The sequence below is a fragment of the Canis lupus genome, chromosome 31 (genome assembly GCF_048164855.1).
Source record: "Canis lupus baileyi chromosome 31, mCanLup2.hap1, whole genome shotgun sequence".
NCBI lineage: Eukaryota > Metazoa > Chordata > Mammalia > Carnivora > Canidae > Canis > Canis lupus.
In genome coordinates this window covers 42,640,602-42,661,910 of record NC_132868.1, presented here as the reverse complement: position 1 = coordinate 42,661,910, position 21,309 = coordinate 42,640,602, and the positions used below count along the sequence as shown (strand labels likewise).

Sequence of the window (21,309 nt, the reverse complement as noted above, 5' to 3'; positions counted from 1 at the left end):
GCTCCCTAACACTCGAGCACGCATCTCGAAAGAAGGATATTTTTTTCTATAATCGCAGTATCATTATCACACCTGACACAACTTATTAGCAATTCCCTAATATCATATTCAAAATTCCTGAACCGTTCCAAAAATATCTTTTCTACAGCTGGTTTGTGCAGATCAGTATCCTGTGTGGGATCGCAGACAGCGTTTGCTCGTTATGTAACCCCCAAACACCTCCTCCCCTCTCTTTTTGTACCAGGGCATTAATTATGGGCAAGTCCAGGCTGGTAGTCGTTAGACTCATCTGCCTTCCGGAATTTCTATTTTATTTATTTTTACTCACTTCCTTATGGTGCTGGCTAGGCTTTCCTTCTAGTTTGCACATTCCCTATGAAGTGGAAGCTATATGTAAAGCCTGAATAGATTCACCGTTGGCAAGAACACTTCATAGGTGACATTTCTACATCATCTTGTGCCACATCGGGATCTTCACAATATCTGATCATTCTATCAAAAGTGGGGTCAGGTGCACCTATGGAGTCAAGGTGATGGCAGCCAGGTCCTTTTACTGCAGAGCCGTGTTCCCTTCCTTTCAATCAGCGAGCAGTCTGGGGAGTGCGCGGTGATGGTCCCCATCAGACCTTCATTCAGTGGTTCCAGCATCCATTGAGGATTCTTGCTTGTATTATCAAGTCCATCAATGGCTGCAAATGGTGACTTTCCAACCATATCCCTCCGCCTAAATTCAGAGTTGACATTCTTCTATAAGGAAAAGTTTTCCTTCATCACTCAGGACTATTTGGTTTTGCGGAAATAGAGTTTCTTCTGGGGAAACATGTAAAATATTTAATTATTTTAAATTACCAATTATCAACATAAGGAAACGGTGAAATAATCACCTCCAATGGTGGAAAACAGATTTTCTTTTGGGAGATTTTTTTTTTAAGGGTAATTATAGACTTGGGGCATGCCAAACGTGGTCACTGTTTTATGCTCAAATGGTCTCAAACTTGGTAACTATGTACTTTCTATTCTAATGCTATTCAGCCTATATTAGGGCCTAAATTCAAATCCAATGTCCCACAGAGTTCCTGGGTGGCTCTTGCTCTCTGTGGCTCTGTCTCTTCAGGAAAAAAAACTGGAATAAATAACAGTATATAGCTTAAAGCAGTAACTACATGAGGCGGGTCAGCGACCAGGCTTAGCAGAGGGTGTGACACACAGAAAGAATGTGATGTATGTTGGCTATTGCTGTTTTCATACCAATAACGTCACCATCTCACACCAAGTCTGCCTTAAGGAATGGACTGGAGTCTGGGCATTGGTTGGGGGGGGTGGGGATGAGCAAGGGTCACGGTCTTAGTGCTCACCATCAAAGCAGCACGACGGAGGGTTCTGGAAAGTCAAAAAACAGGCAACGTAACAAGGCACTCTGGTGGATGGAAAAGAGCCAGATGAAAAATGATAATTCCCTGAAAAAAATTTCTGTTGTGCTTGTTTCAATTTTCCCAGGGTCTGCTGTATTCCAAGATGAAACAGGGAATCCTGGTGAAGCCAGAGCTGCGTGACAGTTCCACAACCTGGCAGGGCCAGTTCCTAGAAGCAGGTTGCCTGCCCACCCCTGCCACCAGCCACACTCAGGTCGCACGTGGGGCTGATGCCAGCCTGTGAGGACAGCTTACAGGTGAGCAGACAGGCTCAAGGTCACCTGAAAAGGACAAAGATCATATAAAGCATGAAAATTCTCCTATAAAAACTTCCCACATGGCCTGAAAAGATTTTTAAGTAAAAAAAAAATAATAATAATATATATATATATATATATATAATTTAAAATGTTATTAAAATGAGAAGGATTATTTTAATCTAGATTCTTTGAATTGTACCGGGCATCAGTCCCCCCCCAAGCCAAAGTTGAGAAAAAAAACTTCGCTTAATCTGAACCTTTGAAGGGAAATTTTGAATTTTATATCGTTTTTCTTCGGTGCCACAATGTCCATTTTATCCTGGACCTCTATTTCTTTTGTAATTGCATAGTAATCAAAGGGGAAAAAGGGATCCCTGGGTGGCGCAGCGGTTTGGCGCCTGCCTTTGGCCCAGGGCGTGATCCTGGAGACCCGGGATCGAATCCCACATCGGGCTCCCGGTGCATGGAGCCTGCTTCTCCCTCTGCCTGTGTCTCTGCCTCTCTCTCTCTCTCTCTCTGTGACTATCATAAATAAATTAAAAAAAAAAGGGGGAAAAAAGCCAATAGAAGAGTTTGTAAGAGAGATTTCTTAAAATGAAGACCTGCTGTGGCTTCCTATCTAGCCTCTACCCTTCATATATTTGCTAGATCACCTGCCCATGGCTGGGTGGGGGTGGAGGGAGAGGGTGCTCCTTTTTTTTTTTTCTTAACCTTTTCTTCTTTTTTTCTTTCTTCAGTGGTTCCAGCATCCAAAAAAATGTCTGTTTCCCTCAGAACTCACCAGTTACTGGTGTTGAGGTTCAGAGAAAGGACTAAAGTGGTATCATTCATTCAAATTATCCTGCCTCTTTGTTAGGTGTGGTGCTCGCGGCACCCGAAACTCCCAGGCGTGCCTCCTCTCGGCGCGTGTTGAGCTTTGCTTTATGATCACGTTCAGGGACCAGAGCGACTTGAGAAACACTTGGCTCCCGGACAAGTAGTAAGAACAAAGCTAAGTGTGTAACACTTCACAAAGGAACATTCAGAATCTTCCTTCTGACCAATCAAAGCAGCAAAGAACACCCTCATCCTCTTCTCCCAAATAAAAATCACGGAAAACCTCCTGGAAAATAAATCCCAAGAACTCGAAGTCAGTTACTGTTAAGAAACACAAAGTCTTAGACCGTTGATTCCCATGTTGTGCTTCTAAACCAAGGTCATTAAATAACCTCAGAAAAAGTTGGCCGATTACCTTCTTTCTGCTTGGTTGGTATTTCTGTACCAAAACGTTCAGATGGGAGGGGAATCAAGGCCTGGCAGCTCCAATTCAAGAAAGTTTGAACTGGAACTAATTTATTTGTATTTCAAAATCCTGAGGCAGATTACCTGGAAGGTGTCCCAAACCTCAGAAGCCAAAAGTTCTGCCAAACATTTTTCGGCTTGGCAACTGGTAATAGAATATGGCCAGATCATTAAAGAAATCCTGTTTTGAATTCCCTTGAAGTTTTTAAGGCGAAGTTTAAACAAAAATCATTTCCTTCAGAGACTCCTATGCATGATAAGGTTCCATCTGTGCAGAGGGAATCAGCGTCGTAGATTAAACGCCTTGACTAAGAAAACACAAACACAACAAAAATAAACCTACATTTCACTTCTAGCTCGGGACCTGCACGGCTGCTCGTTCATGAAGCCAAAAAATCTGTCTGTCTCTCGTGTCTCATGAAGGGATTGTTTATTATTCCCTTTGCTTTATCACGGCTGTACCGTTCTTTGTTTTTCAACAATCGAGTATTGAAAACAGAACAGGAAGATGGTCCTGTGCCCAACACCGCGTAAAGAGACCGAGGTGGAGATCCACAAGCCTGGCACTAACGGGGCGTGCTACGGGACGGCAGGCAGGGCAAGGATACACTCGAGTGGGTGCCAACAAGATGAGGGAGCCGTGGACGTGGACGCCGCGAACGGCGAGGCAGGATGCTCTGGGCGCGCCGAGAAGGGCAATGCCACTTACAGCCAAGAGGTCGGCACAGATTTCAGCAAGGAGGTGGGATGAGAGCTGTGTCTTCAAGAGTACACGGCATCCGGACAAAGTGGAGACGGCCGGCGAGTACCGTGGTGGTTTGCCTAGAGCCTCCCCGACCACGGTGCTGCATCTGCTCGTGTCCACCCTGGCTCACAGGTAAGTCCACTTAGACCCTTAAACCCAAACTGATGACGTGAGAGCATAGATTTCTCTCCAGCATGTTAAAATCGAGTTGGATATCATTTCACGGTTTTACATAACCACAGTTTACTTTAGATGCTGCAATGTATTATTTTTTTTCCATCTGAATTGTTTCAGGGCAACTTTTTCCTAAATTAACTTTACCAGGAACAGATTAAACCCGTGAAAACTGGCATGGCGAAGCCGTCCACTAACCAAAACCCACGTGGAAACAGAAGTCTGAATTCTTTCGCCTCATCGGCGCACTCCCACTTTGCTTATAAAGAGGAGTCACCTCTTTGATGTCATCCCATTGTGTCGACCTAGGGGATGATCAAAATCCACCTACTTAGCCCAATTCATTTACCAAGAAGTTACTCTTCCAAAGACTCTGAGGGTCTCAGAGCCCACAGGCCTCAGAGGCATCTCTAACAGAGAGTAAAATTATAGACGGAATCTGTGTACACACAAGGGACGGTATGTTGGACACTCATATTCTGTGTAAGAAATGAAGTTATTTTCTCATTTCCACTTATAGATTCATAATAATGGGAATCTATTATTTAGCCATCTCGTTGAAAGGGAGGCTCAAAATGTTCCTTAAACATTTTTAGATTTAGCCTTGGAGCCCATTCGCATATAAATCGCCTGCAAAAAGTTAGTATTACTTAAGTGATCTGCTCATAATGATACAAGACTGGCTTTATTTACCAAACTTGAATCTGAATGATTTTTCACATTTTCCAGGGTTTAGCTATACCTTCAAATTCAAAGATTTGCCACAATTGAAGGTGTCGAAAAATGTGTCACATACTTTGAAGGCAATTTTAAGATATATAAATAGGAAAAGTCTCCAGAAATGTTTTTAGTGACAATGCCATCGTTTCAATGTACTTTCCTACCTCTTTTGTCTAGAAAACTCCTACTCAATTTTCACGAACCAACTTTGATATTGCTTCCTCAGTAATGCCCTCCTCGGTTTCCTTCGTTTTCTCACACAATTTCACTAAAACCTGTAACTCCATTGCTACAACCAAGTGTAAGATACAACCAACCCGTGCCTTAGTTTCCTCATCTGTAAAATGGGGACTATTGCAGATAGCATTCAGAGAGGTCAAATGAATTAGTACCACGTAAGAACAGCATGTGAACCACAGTACCCTAAAAGCGAATCATCGATTACACTGTCGTTACTGTCCCCAAGAATTGTCACGTAGAAGGTCACCAACATAGGACCATGGAATAAAACCTATGTGTTGTTTAACAGACATACCAGAATTTATACATCCCGGGGTGTGTTAGCCTTTCATAAAATGACTTAAACAATCCTACTTCTTAAAATTAAAAATAAACACTGAGATTAAGACATAGCTTTCTGCATTAAAAACACCGCACATATGTGCACGGCACTTTGAGGTTTTACAAAGCACATTTACAGTGAAGGAACTAATTTGATTTTCTTTCACCCTCACATAACTCAGCTCCAATACCAATCATACATGAGAAGCACGTAATGTATTTACCCATTTTGGCTCCCCCTTCAAAAATAAGTATCTGAGTTATTCAGGCACACCTGGTTTTATTGTGCTTTGCTTTATTGTACTTTGTGAATACTTTGCGCTTTTTAAAATTTTTTTTATTTTTTTATTTTTTACAATCGAAAGTTGGTGGCAACCCTGCATTGAGCAAACCCATCAGCACCGTTTTTCCAACAGCCTTTGCTCACTGCATGTCTCTGTGTCACCTTTCGGTAATTCTCCCAATTCTTCAAACATTTCATTATTCTTATCATTGTTATGGTGACCTGTGATCACTGCTGTTACTGATTGCAATTGTTTTGTGGTGTCAGAACCACACTTCTATAAAATGCTAAATTTATAAATGTGTGTGTGTGTGTGTGTGTTCTAACTGCTCCAGCCACTCCCCACCTCCTCCTCTTCTTCTTGGGCCTCCCTAGTCTCCGAGACACAATAATATTGAAATGGGGCTAGTTAGTAACCCTACAACGGCCTCTACGTGTTGAAGTGAAAGGAAGAGTCACACGTCTCTCACCTTAAATTAAAAGCTAGAAATGAGTAAGCAGAGTGAGGAAGGCACGTCAAAAGCTGAAATGGGCCCAAAGCTGGGCCTCTTGTACCAAATGGTTATTCACGTCATGGAGGCAAAGGAAAAGTCCTTAAAGGAAATGCAAAGTGCAACTTCAGCAAACACGGACAAGATAAGAAAGGAAAATAGGCTTCTTGCTGAGACAGAGAAGGTCTGCGTGGTCTGGGTCGAGGATCAAACCAGCCGCAACATTCCCTTAAGCCGGAGCCTGATCCGGAGCAAGGCCCTAACTCTCTTCGGTTCTGTGAAGGTTGAGAGAGGCAAGGAAGCTGCAGCAGAAAAGCGTGAAGCTGGCAGAGGTTGGTTCATGAGGTGGCAGGAAAGCAGCTCGCTCCCTAACAGAAAACCGCAAGGTGAAGCAGCAAGTGCTGATGCAGAAGCCGCTGAGAGTTTTCTAGAAGATCTAGCTGAGATAACCCATGGAGGCGGCTACGCTGAGCAGCAGATTTTCAATGTAGACGAGACAGTCTTATATTGGAAGGAGATGCCTCCTGGGACTTTCATTGCTAGGGAGGAGAAACCAGTGCCTGGCTTCCCATTTTCAAAGGTCAGGCTGCCTGACAGTAGGGGCGAGAGCAGCTGGTGACTTTCAGTTGGAGCCACTGCTCGTTGACCATTCTGAAAATCCCAGGGCCCTTCAGAATTAGGCCAAATCTCCTCCTCCTGTGCTCTCTGGATGGAGCAAAGCCTGCATCACAACACGCCTGTTTACAACAAGGCTTACGGAATATTTTAAGCCCACTGTTAAGACCTACTGTTCATAAAATAAATAAATAAATAAATAAATAAATAAATAAATAAAAATAAATAAATAAATAAATAAAAAATAAAAAGATTCCTTTCAAATTATTCCTTATTGGAAATGTCCCTGGTCACCCAAGAGCTCTGATGCAGATGTGCAATGAGATGGCTGTTGCTTTCATGCCTGCTCACACAACATCCATTCTGCAGCCCATGGATCAAGGAGTAGTGTCGACTTTAGGTCTTATTATTCAAGAAATACATTTCATTTAAGGCTGTAGGTGCCATAAATAGTGATCTCTCCGATGGAGCTGGGAACAGTAAATGGAAAACCTTCTGGAAAGGATTCACCATTCTAGATACCGTTAAGAACAAAACATCTGTGATTCATGGGAGGAGGTCAAAATACCAAAATTAAGAAGAGTTTGGAAGAAGTAGATTCTAACCCTCCATCTGAGGAGTTTGAGGGCATCAGAGTGCAGTGGGGGAAGTAACTGTAGATGAAGTGTAAATAGTAAGGGAACTGGAATCAGAAGCGGAACCTCCGGACAGCCCCGAATTGCTGCCGTCTCACGACAACACCTGACCAGAGGGAGACTTGCTTCCTACGGAGGAGCGAAGAAAAAGGGCTTCTTGAGATGAAGTCTACTCCCGGTGCAGACACCCTGAAGACTGCTGAACGGGCAGCAAAGGGTCTAGAATGTTCCATAAACTCAGTTGATAAAGCGGCAGCAGGTTTGAGAGGACCGACTCCAATTTCGAAGAGTTCTACTGCGGGTAAAATGCTATCGAACCGCACGGCATCTCCGCAGAGACATCATTTGCGAAAGAAGAGTCGATTGATGCGGGAAACTTCACTGTGGTCTTATTTTACGAAATGGGCCACAGCCACCCCAGCCGTCAGCAAGACCCTCCACCAGCAGAAAGATTAGGACTCACTGAAAGCTCAGATGATGGATTTTTTTTTTTTTTTTTACCAATCGAGTATTTTTAAATTAAGGTATGTACATTATTTTAGACATAACGCTATTGAACACTAAATAGGCTACAGTGCAAACCTAACTTTTATGCACGTTGGGAAACCAAAAAATTCATTTGACTTGCTTTATGTGATACTTGCTTTGTTATGGCTGTCTTTCATCAAATCCCCGGTATCTCCAAGGCCTGTCTGTAATTAACCTCTGCGCGGTGGCTTTTTAACCAAAGAGCTTCTAATGGTCCTTTTATTATGATTACGAATGTCCATGCAAACGTTCTTCTGAACCCCCCTCCCCCAGACTCTGCACCTTACTAATCCCTTTCTGCACCAGTTCCAATAGCTCAGTGGGGAAGGGGGAGAAAATAAACACGCACACTTCTAACTTTCCAGCCTCCTGACTCGTCTGCCCAGGGTGGGGCCAGCATCCTCAAAAACATAATGAAGTGGTTTGTGCAACTGTGAAAGAGTGGGTCCGTTTTCTTGGGTGACAGCCAAGGGAGGAAAAGGAGGTATCCAAACACAGCTGTGCTTACTTCTCCTTGCTCAGCCTTTTCAGAGAACTAGAGTCACGGTACCTGGAAGGGGGTCAAACAAGGGACAAAGCAAAACATTCTGCGCTGATGGGGTTTGGGAAGATCCTGGAAGCGGGCTTCTCCCGGCCTGGGCTACCACAGCCCCAAGAGAAATATGGGGATGACCAAGGACCCAACCTGTCCGATCCCATTATCACAGGAATTTGTTTAATTCCATCTTAATCTTTAACATCTTCAACATAGTTGATCGGGGTGAACATTAATTAACGTGAGTGGGTGACTAATTGGCGTCTAGACTGTCATTTGTGTTAGAGACCGTGTTATAAAGAAATGGGTCAACGTTGGATTTTCACTGAATGGCAGATTGAGAAAAGAGAAGGGGTGTGCGCACTCTTTCTACCAGCTATCTACACCACAGGCACCAGCTATCTACACCACAGGCACACGGGGCCCTTGGGTTTTAGAACCGTAGGATAATAGAGACGAGGGGAATCCTCAGACTCCACCCCATGCTTTAAAGAGGAGCAAACGGGCACAGAGCACGTTGCCCAGATGAGCTGCCCCCTAGGACCTGCCCTCTCTAATGAGCAGGTCTCTCCCAAGTTCTAGCGCGAAATCTAAGACGAGTCCAGCTTTCGTCGAGCATCTTATTTGCTATTTACCTGTGATATTTTCCTAAAACGTATCACAAACTTCAGCACTTGTTTATTGTGTATTATTCACTACTGTTTTATGCAAGTTAGTCAGTCCTCCCTTTCTTATCACCATAGCCTCCTCGAAGGCTGACCGTTCTCATTCTCTCTGTGTCATTTCCAATGCCTGCGGGCAACAGTGCTGAAAATGGAGCATTTTTTTTTTGAATTTATTTATTCATGAGGGATGCAAAGACACAGGCAGAGGGAGAAGCAGGCTTCCTGCGGGGAGCCCCATGTGGGACTTGATCTCGGATCCCAGGATCATGCCCTGGGCTGAAGGCAGATGCTCAACCAAGGAGCCCCCAGTTGCCCCTGATAATTCAGCATTGACTGAGTCCTTTCCATTGGCACACAAACCGGAGGGGCCAGGATGAGCAGGGCTTCTGTCCTCCTGAAGTTTAAAATGGAAAAGGTAGAAAGCTCTAACACTGTCTGCTGTGCTCAAGGTACAGACAGCTGTTCTTTCTTTTGTTTTGCAAATGCACGTAACAAGGAGATTAATTCACCTGAAAACATCTAAGAAAATCTACCTGAAGTGTGGCCCAAGGACCAGTGCTGGTTACTTATGAAATAAAGCCAGAATTAAACTCAGAGTAAGCATTTAAAAGCTTCCACAGCCATCCACAAAGTAAAAATTATGTCTGCTAAGTCTCATTAAAAAAATTATAACCTGTGCTTTGCATGTCTGTGAACAGAATGAAAACTTTAATAAGAAAAAAAAGGGCAGCCCGGGTGGCTCAGCGGTATAGCGCCGCCTTCAGCCCAGGGTGTGACCCCGGGGTCCCGGGATCGAGTCCCGCGTCGGGCTCCCTGCGTGGGGCCTGCTTCTCCCTCTGCCTGTGTCTCTGCTTCTCTGTGTCTCTCATGAATAAATAAAGTCTTTAAAAAAAGAAGAAGAATAAAGAAAGGAGGAAGGGAGCGAAAGAAAGAAATTGGCCTTTCCTCATGAAGAATTGGAGAAGCAGCCTCTCGATGAACAGGCCGTGCGGCCCCAGCCAGGTGGGCAGAGGGGAGGCCGTCCCTGGGCTGGGGCCACAGCGGCATCTCCGGGGAGAGGGGCGAAGAGGAACCATGGGGAGAGGACGGGGCTCTCCTGCCTGTGGGACGAGCGTGGGGAGCGGCGGGAGTCACTGATCGCTGCGGAGCTCTCATTTCAGGCTGCAGACTTGGGACCTCGTTACATCAGCAAAGGAGAGCAACGGAAACTTCTGGCTGGAAAGTACCAGGACCGCGTGTGCCCGTGGGCAGCGGATGCTCGGCGGCTCCTCGGGGTGGCTCGGCGGCGCGTGCTCGGGGCCTGCAGCTCACACGCCTACTGGGTCAGCAGGTGCGCTCGGCAGGCCAAGGCTGGCCTCCCTCCGTCCCGTGGGCCGCCTGGGACCCGGAGCCAGCCAACCTTCCTTTTTTCTTTTTTTTTTAATTTTTATTTATTTATGATAGGCACACAGTGAGAGAGAGAGAGAGAGAGGCAGAGACACAGGCAGAGGGAGAAGCAGGCTCCATGCACCGGGAGCCCGACGTGGGATTCGATCCCGGGTCTCCAGGATCGCGCCCTGGGCCAAAGGCAGGCGCCAAACCGCTGCGCCACCCAGGGATCCCGAGCCAACCTTTCCCTTCAGAAATACCCGCCCCAGTCCCAGGGACCGGACGGCCAACCGTTCCACAGACACCGCAATGCTGGATTTACGTGGCAACGCCTACATTTTCAATGTCAGCGTAACTCGGAAAGTCCTCCAAAGCCGAAGGCTCGGGCGGGGAGTTGGACGGATCTGCGGCCAGGCCTGCAGTGGGCGCCTGGGCCCTGGCACGCGGGAGTCCTGCCCGTTAAAGCGACCGGCCGCTCCCCGTGCACATTTTGGCCCCCGAAGCTTATAGAGATTATTTCCGACACCCACAACATAAGGCCCCTGCCGCCCAGTGGCCCCGTCCTCAGGACGCTGGCGTTCCTGACGCGGCCGATGACCCCAAACCCGACGCCTCCCTCAGGCTCCTCCTCACTGGCCGCAGCAGCAACGATCGCTGCGATTACGGAGGCTGTGATAGCCCCGTCGCTCCCGTCGCTAAGGGGTGGGCCCTGCTGGATTCCTTAGCATCTTTATCTCTTGAAACCAGAGCACCTGTGACCCCGACAGAAGCCAGGCAGCCCCGACCAGCCTCTAGGAAAACAGCCTCGCCTTCCCTGCCGCCTGTTCCCGGGGGATCTTGGCTCAGCGGAGCCTGCCTGGGCCCCAGTTTTGCCAGAGGTCAAGGTAATGTCAGCCGGCAGCCGCAGCCCCACTGGGACGCCCCAAAGGACGGGCCCTCGCAAAGGGAATAGTTTGTAATCCAGAAGGTTTCAGAAAAGAAAGAAGAAGAAAAACAACAACAACAAAAACCCTGTCTGCCAGTAAATTTTAAATGTGTTTGTTAGAACTTAGGGGTGGGGAGGGGGCTGCAGAGGAGAAAGAAATAAAACGAATCCATAAAAAGAGTGTTCCGGGCCCTTCTTCCCACAGCTTGCCTCAGGAATACGCATCCTCTGATTAAAATGCAGCTTTCATGCCCCCCCAGGCAGGCTGCCCACGGCTTACGGTGAGTTCTGCTATTCTAAGGTGGAATTGTCTGCGTTTAACTTGAAAAGCCTCATTATCCCACAGTTCGCTGTCCACGGGGCCCCGCGAAGCCGCGAGCTCAACCTGCCTGGAGACGCCGCGTGGAGGAAGTGACCTCTGGCCCCGCACGGAACAGTTTTTAAAGAACAAACCAAAAAACGTCCAAATGACCATAATTTCCCAGCTTTCACCATTCTCTGTGCCTGTTTTCATTCCAGGAATCCTGAACTAGACCGGATAGGGTTAAAAGTTTCCGGACATTCACATCATCAACTTCCACGTCAGAGATTATCTTTCGATTATACTAAATCACTAAAAGCTCAGATTTATTGAGTGCAGGTGAACTTCTCCCCCCTACCCCACTTCTCTTATAAATGTGGCCGTTCGGGAATTCATGTAACTGCTCGGATTGTGAATTCCTTCCGAAGAGGGGCAGACGTCCTGGGTTGCTGGCTGGCATTCTGTTAGCCCGGTCATTGCTAGAGGGTCCCCCGTGAAAAGTCTCGGTCTTTTAGCCGAGCAAGTCGTCGGGGCTGCGTTTGAAAAACCGATCCCTGTGCACATGCCCGGACGTGGCTGCGCGGGCCTGGGGCCTGGAACGGGCCCTCCCTCTCTCTGCTGTTCTAGAACCCCCGCCCCGCTCCCTCCTCCGTGAGCTGAGCCTGCCCGCACCAGAACGCCCTGAACTTACGCTCCTGCTTTTTAACCCGTTTTACGATTTCCATTCGTCGGTCTCGAGTGCTTAGAAAACGATTATTAATTTGTTTGTCCTCACGGGGCTAGAGCTGGAGGCCTTTGATACGGCTGCCCTCTAACAAGGCTGCTTTTCACAAGTATGAAACAGGAATGTCAAGTTTGTTTTTTCCTTCTCTTCTGAATTTCATGTTAAAATAAAATCATAACTTGAATTTCCCCTGTCTTTGTTGATTTCCTAAAGCTACAGAGCAAAATGTCACACAAGGTCCACGTGAAATGAAATATTGGGACGCCCGGGTGGCTCAGGGGTTGAGCGGCTGCCTTCAGCTCAGGGCGTGACCCCGGGGTCCCGGGATCGAGTCCCGCATCGGGCTCCCTGCATGGAGCCTGCTTCTCCCTCCACCTGTGTCTCTGCCTCTCTCTGTGTCTCTCATGAATAAATAAATAAAATCTTAAAAAAAAAAAAAAGAAAGAAAGAAACTGAGATGGAGAGCCCTTCCTTACCCACATGTTTTTTCCTTTCCCATTTTCTTCAGTTTCTTCTTTCGAGTTCTAAAATGTCTTATTTTATTTTTTTGACTAAACAGTTTGAATTTTTTTAGTTTTTTTTTATTTTTAGGTAATTTCTACACCCAGTGTGGGGCTCAAACTCATGACCCTGCGATCGAGTTGTATGCTCCTCCTACTGAGCCAGCCGGGCCTTTAACACAAGCAGTGGAGAGTCTCCATGTCCCTCCTCAGAAGACACTAGTAGAAATCACCAAGTTTGTGGGGACAGTTCTATAAAACGTTGCTCCAGGGCAATGGAATAATTTACTAGTTTCAAAGGACTGAATCAAGTCCCCTGGACTCCCAGAGGGGTACAATCTACCTCCGCTAAAAGATGTGACGAGAGAGTTACTGATGGCTTTAGGCACAGATTCTCCTGTGTCCGTGTCTGCAAAGGGCCACTCCCGACCCGGCTGTGGTCTCAGCTTCAATATAATGTCAGTGGACCTTCAACTTCCTATGCCAGGTCTCCTTTGAGGACTAAAAAATAATAATAATAATAATAAAGCCAGGAGCATTCTTCCTACGTAGGTCTGCATATGTCCATGTCGCCCCACAAAAGTGCTTTCCGGGATCCCGCTGCCCAGTGTTTAAACTTGTCGAGAGATAATACATGTCTGGTGTCAGGTTCATACCAAGAAAACCCAGAGTCTGATTTGCTAAACCAAAATGCCAACTTATGTAGATCTAGACACGAGGCTTAGTCCCACTGTCTGTACACTCCCGTCTGGCAGGTACAACTGTACAGGAAATCAAATAACAGGTCAGAAGACTTCCTGGTGCTTTTAGAAATGGAGCCGGAAAAGTAGATGTTATCCTGCCACAGCAGCCTGACCAATTCCCCTTCTCCATTCTGGCGACAGTTGTGTCCACCAGACTTAGAGTCCCCTCTCCCCTCGTCACTATTCATTAACATTTCAGTGTGGAAAGGGGAGAGAGTCTGTCCCCCGTACAGTATTCACTTTGGCCAAACAAGCTAAATGCAGCTGAGACAATCCAGATCTCAGTTACTCCAATCATTTCTTCTCCAAGACGTCTTATTAGGATCCTTGTACCTTTTGAAGATTTGAGAAAGTATTTTATTACTAATGATTATACCAACTACTTCTGCAGGTGGCTGTAAGTTGACTATTTCTATTACATGTCAAACAGAGCATTTGACCTGACTTTGTCTCCAGGGCCCGTGAGCCCACCATAAAGGGGGACTCTCAGCTACCCTGCGTCAACCGTGCAGTCAACTCTATCACTCACTTGCAGTAACGCAGCGCAACCATGGCGGAGGTCATCTGGAGCGGTTGCCTAAATGCACATATGATATTTTCTAAAAATATCTGCCTCCTTGGGTTTTTCTTAGATTATTGTTTCATTATGTTTGCCTTTCTTGGAGGCAGGGAACAAACACACTGAGCTGGAAAGAATATAATATTCTTTACTCAGACCTTCACCAACAGGTAGTATATTCTCTCTCTTTCTCTCTGTCTCCTATCTCCCTCCCTCTTCTCTCCTTCCCTCTTCTCCCCCTCTCTCGATGAATTCCCTTTAAAGCTAAGAATCAAGAAATAATTCTTCAAGGATCCCCGGGTGGCTCAGCAGTTGAGCATCTGCCTTTGACCCAGGGCATGACCCTGGAGTCCCGGGATCGAGTCCCACATCAGGCTCCCTGCATGGAGCCTGCTTCTCCCTCTGCCTGTGTCTCTGCCTCTCTCTCTGTGTCTCTCAGGAATAAATAAATAAAATTTTCAAAAAAGAAAAAGAAAAAAGAAATGATTCTTCAGTATATCAGTTAACACAGCAGAATTCTCTAGATCTGTTGGAAAACCTCAAATGTTTCTCCTAAATTAAGCTAATGAAACAATTTGGATAGTGATTTAAAAAAAAAAAAAAAAAAAAGCTTGTCTTATATACTGTTTCCATAGTGAGACATGAGACGAAGACATGGAAGCTTTTCTAAGTGCCCAGAACGGAGTGGCAAACACAGAGACCGTGTCCAAAGAGGCAAAGGCCAAAGCTGAACCAGAGAATGAGGGACCAAACAGGTCATCAGAGGAGTGGAGCCAAGGAGCAGACTGTGAGATGGAAGCCAACAGAAGTCAGAGCATGGCCTAGGGTAGAGCAGGCAAAGAGATGACAGGAAGGTGTCTAGCGGCCGACAACTTGCCAGCTGATGAGCTCGTGTGTTTTAGGAGCGCGATGATGGGGAGAACAAAGTTGAGCCACGGTTCGCAGCAGCAAACGGGCAGCATTGCAGTGAAAGCTGTGTGAGGGCAGTGACAGGCCAAGCAGAACCCCCCAGCGGGATCCAGGTGTTCACAGGAACCAGTCGGCGCTTTCCATCCGCAGGGTTAAGTGTAGAGATGCCATCTGGCTCCTTCCTCAACCAGTCGCTTCGGTTAAGACATCATGAAAATCAGCACAAGATACTCCCAGGGATAGTCATTATCTTCAAGCCTCCTGACAAGTTAGATTTCCTTGGAACAAATGAATAGGAAATAAGATGTAAGGGAGTCCAGATTCACAAAAGCCTCACCTAGGCTTGGCAGGACTCCTGGGCGGTATAATCTTCCAGGATCCTGATTTGTTCTGCTTTCCTTTGGAATGAAATGGAAGCCTCCAACAGACCCTTCTATTTCCAAAACATGTTAAAGTCTGCCAAGAGTTTAATTTATATTTTGGACAAAATGGGTATCAGTTAATGCTCTTCAGTAAACACAGATTAAGTATATGCTCAGGAGAAGATTTGCATTTATACAGTAACAGTGGAAAACTTCTCCTGAAGGTGAACATAAATTCTACGGGAAATACTTTCCATTAAATGATGCTATTATGGTCCTTACTTTCTGGAGACACAGAGTTAAATGCTTCCCCACCAAAACCCCACAGTAAGCCAGGGGCCGTGCTTGCCCTCGTACAACTCCAAGACACCACTAGCTCAACATGAAGAGACCTAAGTCACGAAATTTCCCCACCCAATAGCATGGAAGAGCTTTTCATTTCATCGCAATAAAGAGAACTAATACAGCAATTGCATTAACAAGTGTTTAGCAGCTTGTGAAGACACTCGAGTGATCGTAACACTGGTGGCACAAGAGCCACGTTGAAACTATTATGTTGTTTCAATGAGTAGCGTCATTTTGGAGAACAGCCACCCCTTCACCTTTTTCCTTTTACAAACCTAAGGATTCCAAACAAAACTTTGAACTCATAGCCGGCAGCTCCTTTCTCTTTTGCTCTTTCTCCCTCTCTCTACCTCCCCCTTTCTTTTAAGTAGGCTCCTCACTGGGCCTTGAATTCACAACCGTGAGCAGAGATCAAGTGTTAGACACTTAACTGACTGAACCACCCAGAAGCAACCTCCGCACTTCTCTTAAGGAATTAAGCAGTTGTTATTGCTGACCCACAATTTTCAATAAAAGCAACTCCCTGTCTATAAATTAGTAGCTCAGGCAACAAATCAATCATTCCCTTTAAACCAAACAATATACCAAGAGCCATCGTGGACATAGAAGCATAACATGGTCTTTGCTGATTATTATGTTTGTCCCTCATGTGCCTAAATCCATTCTCTGCTTTGCTGCTGGGGGGTTGACCTCCAGAAGCTGCATCCCTAAGTCCCCTTCCCCTCTGATTTATAGTTGGGTTTGGCTAGTGGAAGGCCAGCAAGAGATCCACCGGCTGCCTGAGCAGAGTGAGGGTCTTTATGCCCCAGATCCCTCCCCGCCCTGCCTGGTTCAGACAGTAGTTGTGATTCTTCGGGCCACAGCTGCTGTCCAGGGCTCACTTCTCTTCTGTGAGGCTCAAGCTCTCACCAGGCCCTCATAACAAGTAAAAGTCCCCTTTTCCTTCAGAACTTGGGTCAGGAATCAACTCCAACTCTTGCTAGTCTCTAGGTGCCTCGTGATTCCTTGCTGACTCCCAAACTTCTCTAGAGAAGCCCTTCAGTAAAGTGTTTCAGTCAAAATGCTTGAGCATACCATCTGTCTTCACCTAACCCTGAATGATATGTGATCTCTACCCCTAGAACTTTCACAATTCATATTAGAGGACAAATAAGGGAAGAATTGAGCTGATACCTTCCTCGGGGATGGAGATGTTCCATATCTTGATCCAGGCGATGGTCACCTACTCAAGATTTGTGCACATCACCATTTACATAGGTAATCCATTAAGTGATATGATGTCATAACAGCCAAGTGTCAGGGGGATACTAAGGATAGTAGGGCTATGAGGACTTAGAGGAGGACAACAGTCAACAGTTGGGGACGAGGTAGGAGAAGGCTTTAGAGAAGGAGAGGTTTGAGCTGGCGCTGAAGGGTAGCACTTGGACCAGCAGAGACAAGAGACCAGGATGTCCAGGTGGGAAACAACATAGGAGCCAAACCAATAGACAGACTAGACACTGGCAGATATTTCTTTAAAAAGATCACTGTATATAGCCTTCACTTTTATTATGTCCCCATCCTCAAGCAATCTAAGCTCGACGGGTCAGTATGTGACCATTTCAAGTCAATGATTGTGAAGAAATAACTTTAAATCATGTGGCCTCTCCCTTCCTATACGATAGCAAAACAAAACAAAAAATCTCCCACATCCAAAGCATCCCCCCAGAATTCCCATGGCATGACATCATCTCAGGTAATCTCCGGAAGTTGAGATTTAACAGCACTCCTTCTTTTTCAATGAGCCTGAGCCTATCATTTATTTCTCACTTAATCAGCTTAGTCCTCGGAGCCTGCACTTCACTAGGAAACCATATGGGAGAAAGAGAAGCATTCACTCGAACTCTCTTGGTTCATTGAGCCAATGAAGTATCAGAAAAGATAGGAGCCTTCATTCTTTACAATGCTTTGTCATGCTCCCCAGTGTTTATTTTAGGCAAGTCAAAATTGAAGAGGATCTCTGGCACATGAGTGGGATATCACATCTCTGTTCACTTTGAGCGTTGTTTAGAATATCTGCTTACCGAAATAACCTTGCCCAGCACTACACGTGGCTCGGAAAACAGGCTGTCATATCCATCACGGGGAACTTTTTAATTATGGAAAAGCAAATGACAGGAAGATGGAGCACCTGAGATGATGTAGTGATGGATGAAACTAAACTCAAAGTTTAGGTTAGTTGAACTAAGTAAAGGTTATAGAAAAGTTGCTGACAGTCAGGGGAAAAAAAAAAAAAAACTATGTAAAATCAGGCACTTCCCACATGCATTTTGAATGTAAACACATTTAGCACCCAAAGAAGCGCAGGGGAATCTAGCTATTTTGGGCCCTTCTGAACAAGGACAGCTGTATGTTCTCAAACATATGGCTCAACATTTATAAAGGGGGTGAGGAGAAGAGACAAGAAACCACTAAATGGCCTATTTGAGTTGGCCATTTTAAGATTCCTTAAAAGTTCTGACAGGGAAAATTGATTCCCTACTAACCAACATAACAAGTATCGGTCATTGGCAAACATTTTGTTAACTGATATTTGGATTAGAATATGTAGACAGAGGGTTCTTTCTACACAACAAGCCACTTCAGCTCATCTCATTTTGTCTGTCCCCATGCATGTGTTTGGGGGAAGGGGTGACGGGAAGGGATCCATCGCTCTCCTTACATGACACGGGTTCCCTCAAGGTTGCTAAGAACCTACGGACTTACTTCTCTGATTTTCTCATTGTTTCTACTGGCAAAAAAGGCTCTGGAAACCTCGAAGCAATTATTCGTGCTCATTTCAAAGGGAATATTTGGTATTTTCCCTTTTCCATTAATAAGAATTAATTGCTAAATCTGTTAGCAAGTATTTAATGAACTCTATCATGATCTCAGCACTGTGCTAGGAGCTTTGGAAGAAAATAAAACATGATCCCTGACCTCAAAAAAACTTACAGAATCTTTTGCTGGAATAAGACCAAGTCACATTAAATAAATCTAGCAAAGATGCAAGATTATGTAGAAATATAGTTCAGAAAATACTCTAAATGGATCGGTTCTCCAGACCCTGCAGCACCATGACTATTTTTATTAAAATATATCTGGGAGTGGAGCTCAGTTTTGGAGCTTTGTGAAAGTATTTCCTGTTACATTCCTACCATCCTGGCATAGAATTGTTGGACGCCAGCCTATTTCATATCCTCCTTCCTCCCTCTCTTATCTCTCCCTGATGCATGATTTACCCTCCCCTGGAGCTCCCACCATCTGGATCAGACTTTCTGCCTCCCTGGACCTAATTATTTCCCTGATTCTCTAGAGTAATTTCTTCCCTTTGCCTATGACTCAACCTTTCATTAGTGAACAATTAATTCTTTGCTTTTCTAATGTTCTGTGTTCCATTTTCTTTTCCTGCATGCTGCTAAGTGCATGTTGACAGAAAAATATAAAAGTATTTCCTGTTGCACACATGCACACAACACAAAGTCATCCTTTTCTTAACCTCTCTGGAGCCACCATGCAAGCAAGTAACTCCAGCACCAGAGCCTGAGGTTTGAAATGTCCCACCCAATGAGGGTGAAATATCATAAAATTTCACAAGGCCAATAAGGAGAAGAAAAGAAGCATAAATGAGTAACAAGACAATTTGGCAATGAAGGAAACCAAAGTAGAAGAGAGATCCAAATATAGAACAGCAAATATTAAAGAAGAAGAGAAAATAAGGACGTGATAACCAAGGAAGAGAAATGTACTATCTTAAAAGAGGTGGACGTTGAAAATGCATTTTCATGATTTCTAGATGGTAGACATGGGACCCAACGGAGGACAGGGAATCAAGAAATCTCCAATTAGAGTCAGTTATCACTTGGTGCATCCGGGGGCCAGTCACTCAATGTCTCTTTTGCCTCAGTTTCAATATCTACAAACCTATACATCGTAAGTCTAAACCGTGGCCCACGGACAGTCTAAGGAGTACCTAATGTAAGATTATCTGGGGTGTACTAACACTCCCGGGTATTTCTGCTATGGTTGGTATTGTCAGAAAAAGCCCAGAAAAAAAAATGTGCAGGAAGCTTTAGTTACCATGGAGAGTGGGGAGAGGATGTGGGGATGTGAGGGAGTCTTTGCTTTTTTGACTCAGAGACTTCAAAGAAACGCTCCCAAGGGGATGCTGACAGGAGATTAGAGCTGACAGGACACATTCTCAGAGACCATGATGGATCTCCTCATTACCTGGGAGTGGTTAGGTTTGGAGCTGCTTGGAAGTATTTCCTCCTACATTCCTGTAATCAGGGCAGGTTCATCCTGAAAAGCAGCCTGCTGACAGGGGTGTGTGCTGGCTATGATAGCAGAACAATGATTGTTAATTAAGAAGAGAACCCGGCAACAAGAAATCATGAGTCCCTTGGTACCACAAACTTGCCCAACTACTTGTCTTGGCAGTGCTTTTAGAACCTTGAGCCAGTTCCTCCTGTCAGACCTCAGAGAGTTATTCTAATTGGTACAGAAGTTTGAGAAACTGTCCTGGAACAAATTGGCTACTATTTCCTAGAGAGAGTTGCAACACTATCAGTCCAAAATTGATCAAATGTTTTTGAGCAATTCATCTAAAACATCTCCAGTGAAAATGTGCCCACATTTTCATAGGTAAATATAATTGGAAGACTACTTTTCATCAGTAGGACACTTTGCAGTTTACATGAGACCCAAATATGTCCTCTCACTTATTCCCATTCCTCCCACACATCCTTTCCCAGCAAGCTGCGAGGTGAGCATTATTATCACCAGTCACAGTTGAAAACTCTGAGCCCAGATAAATTTGCTCATTTGGACCCACATCACAAAACTCTTCAGAAACTCAACCATAGCTTAATCTCAGATTTTCTGACTTCAAGTTCACTATTACTTCTTTTACCTGACTGTGACCTCAGAAGATGAAAATATATCAATTCAGGGGGGAAAAATGAGTTAAGAAAAAATTTAAAAGCAAGGTAATGGGGATTTGGTGCCTGCATATTGATTTGTGATATTAAGATTAAACAGTGGGATATCCCTAAAATGGTGGAGTAGGAGCCCCAGCCTCCATCCTTTCACAGAGATCAGTAATTAGACAGTTATCCATGAACAAAAAAAACTCTGGGAGAGCTCAGGAGTCCACTCAAGAACCTTCAGCAACATAGTGGAACAACAACAACAACAACAACAAGCCACCTGAGAATAACTACACAAAAAGGGAAGGAAGAGAAGATTCATTTACTTATCTCAATGCATCCATCAGGTTGGCACTGTTCAGCAGTAGGATGAAGATCTGAATGGAAAGAGCTCCCACTCATTGCGAAAGTGGAGTGAGTGATCAGCTTCCTCAGCCTTTCAGTGCCCTGCACAAGGAACTTTCTTCAGTTTCACCTCACCCTAAGACCAGCAAAGCTGAAATTATATGTATATATATAGCTTTGAATAAGAAAGAAAAACAGGCTGCAAATACCAACCATAGGATGAGATAACAAGGAAGAAAATAATTAAAATTCTAATCACAAGGGGCAGAGTGGCTAAATCAATTTTTAAGAAATGCCCCAATTAATATGCTGTCTACAAGAGACTCACGTCAGCTTTGAGGACACACATAGGCTCAAAGCGAAGGGATAAAAAATGA

General features: G+C 45.0%; 1 long non-coding RNA gene across 3 annotated transcripts in view; it reads right to left on the bottom strand.

Moving 5' to 3' along the window:
- Positions 1–315: 315 nt before the first annotated feature.
- The window catches only part of LOC140622342 (uncharacterized), a 121,432-nt gene continuing 100,438 nt past the window's right edge, over positions 316–21,309 (bottom strand). Inside the window, exons 3-5 of one of the 3 annotated variants that reach the window (XR_012022121.1) lie at positions 2,454–2,774; positions 1,356–1,693; positions 316–810 (exon numbers count right to left, since the gene is read on the bottom strand). This is a non-coding gene — a long non-coding RNA (uncharacterized lncRNA). The remainder of the gene's footprint in view (positions 811–1,355; positions 1,694–2,453; positions 2,775–21,309) is intronic. The other 2 variants (XR_012022122.1, XR_012022123.1) reach the window with 2 other exon arrangements.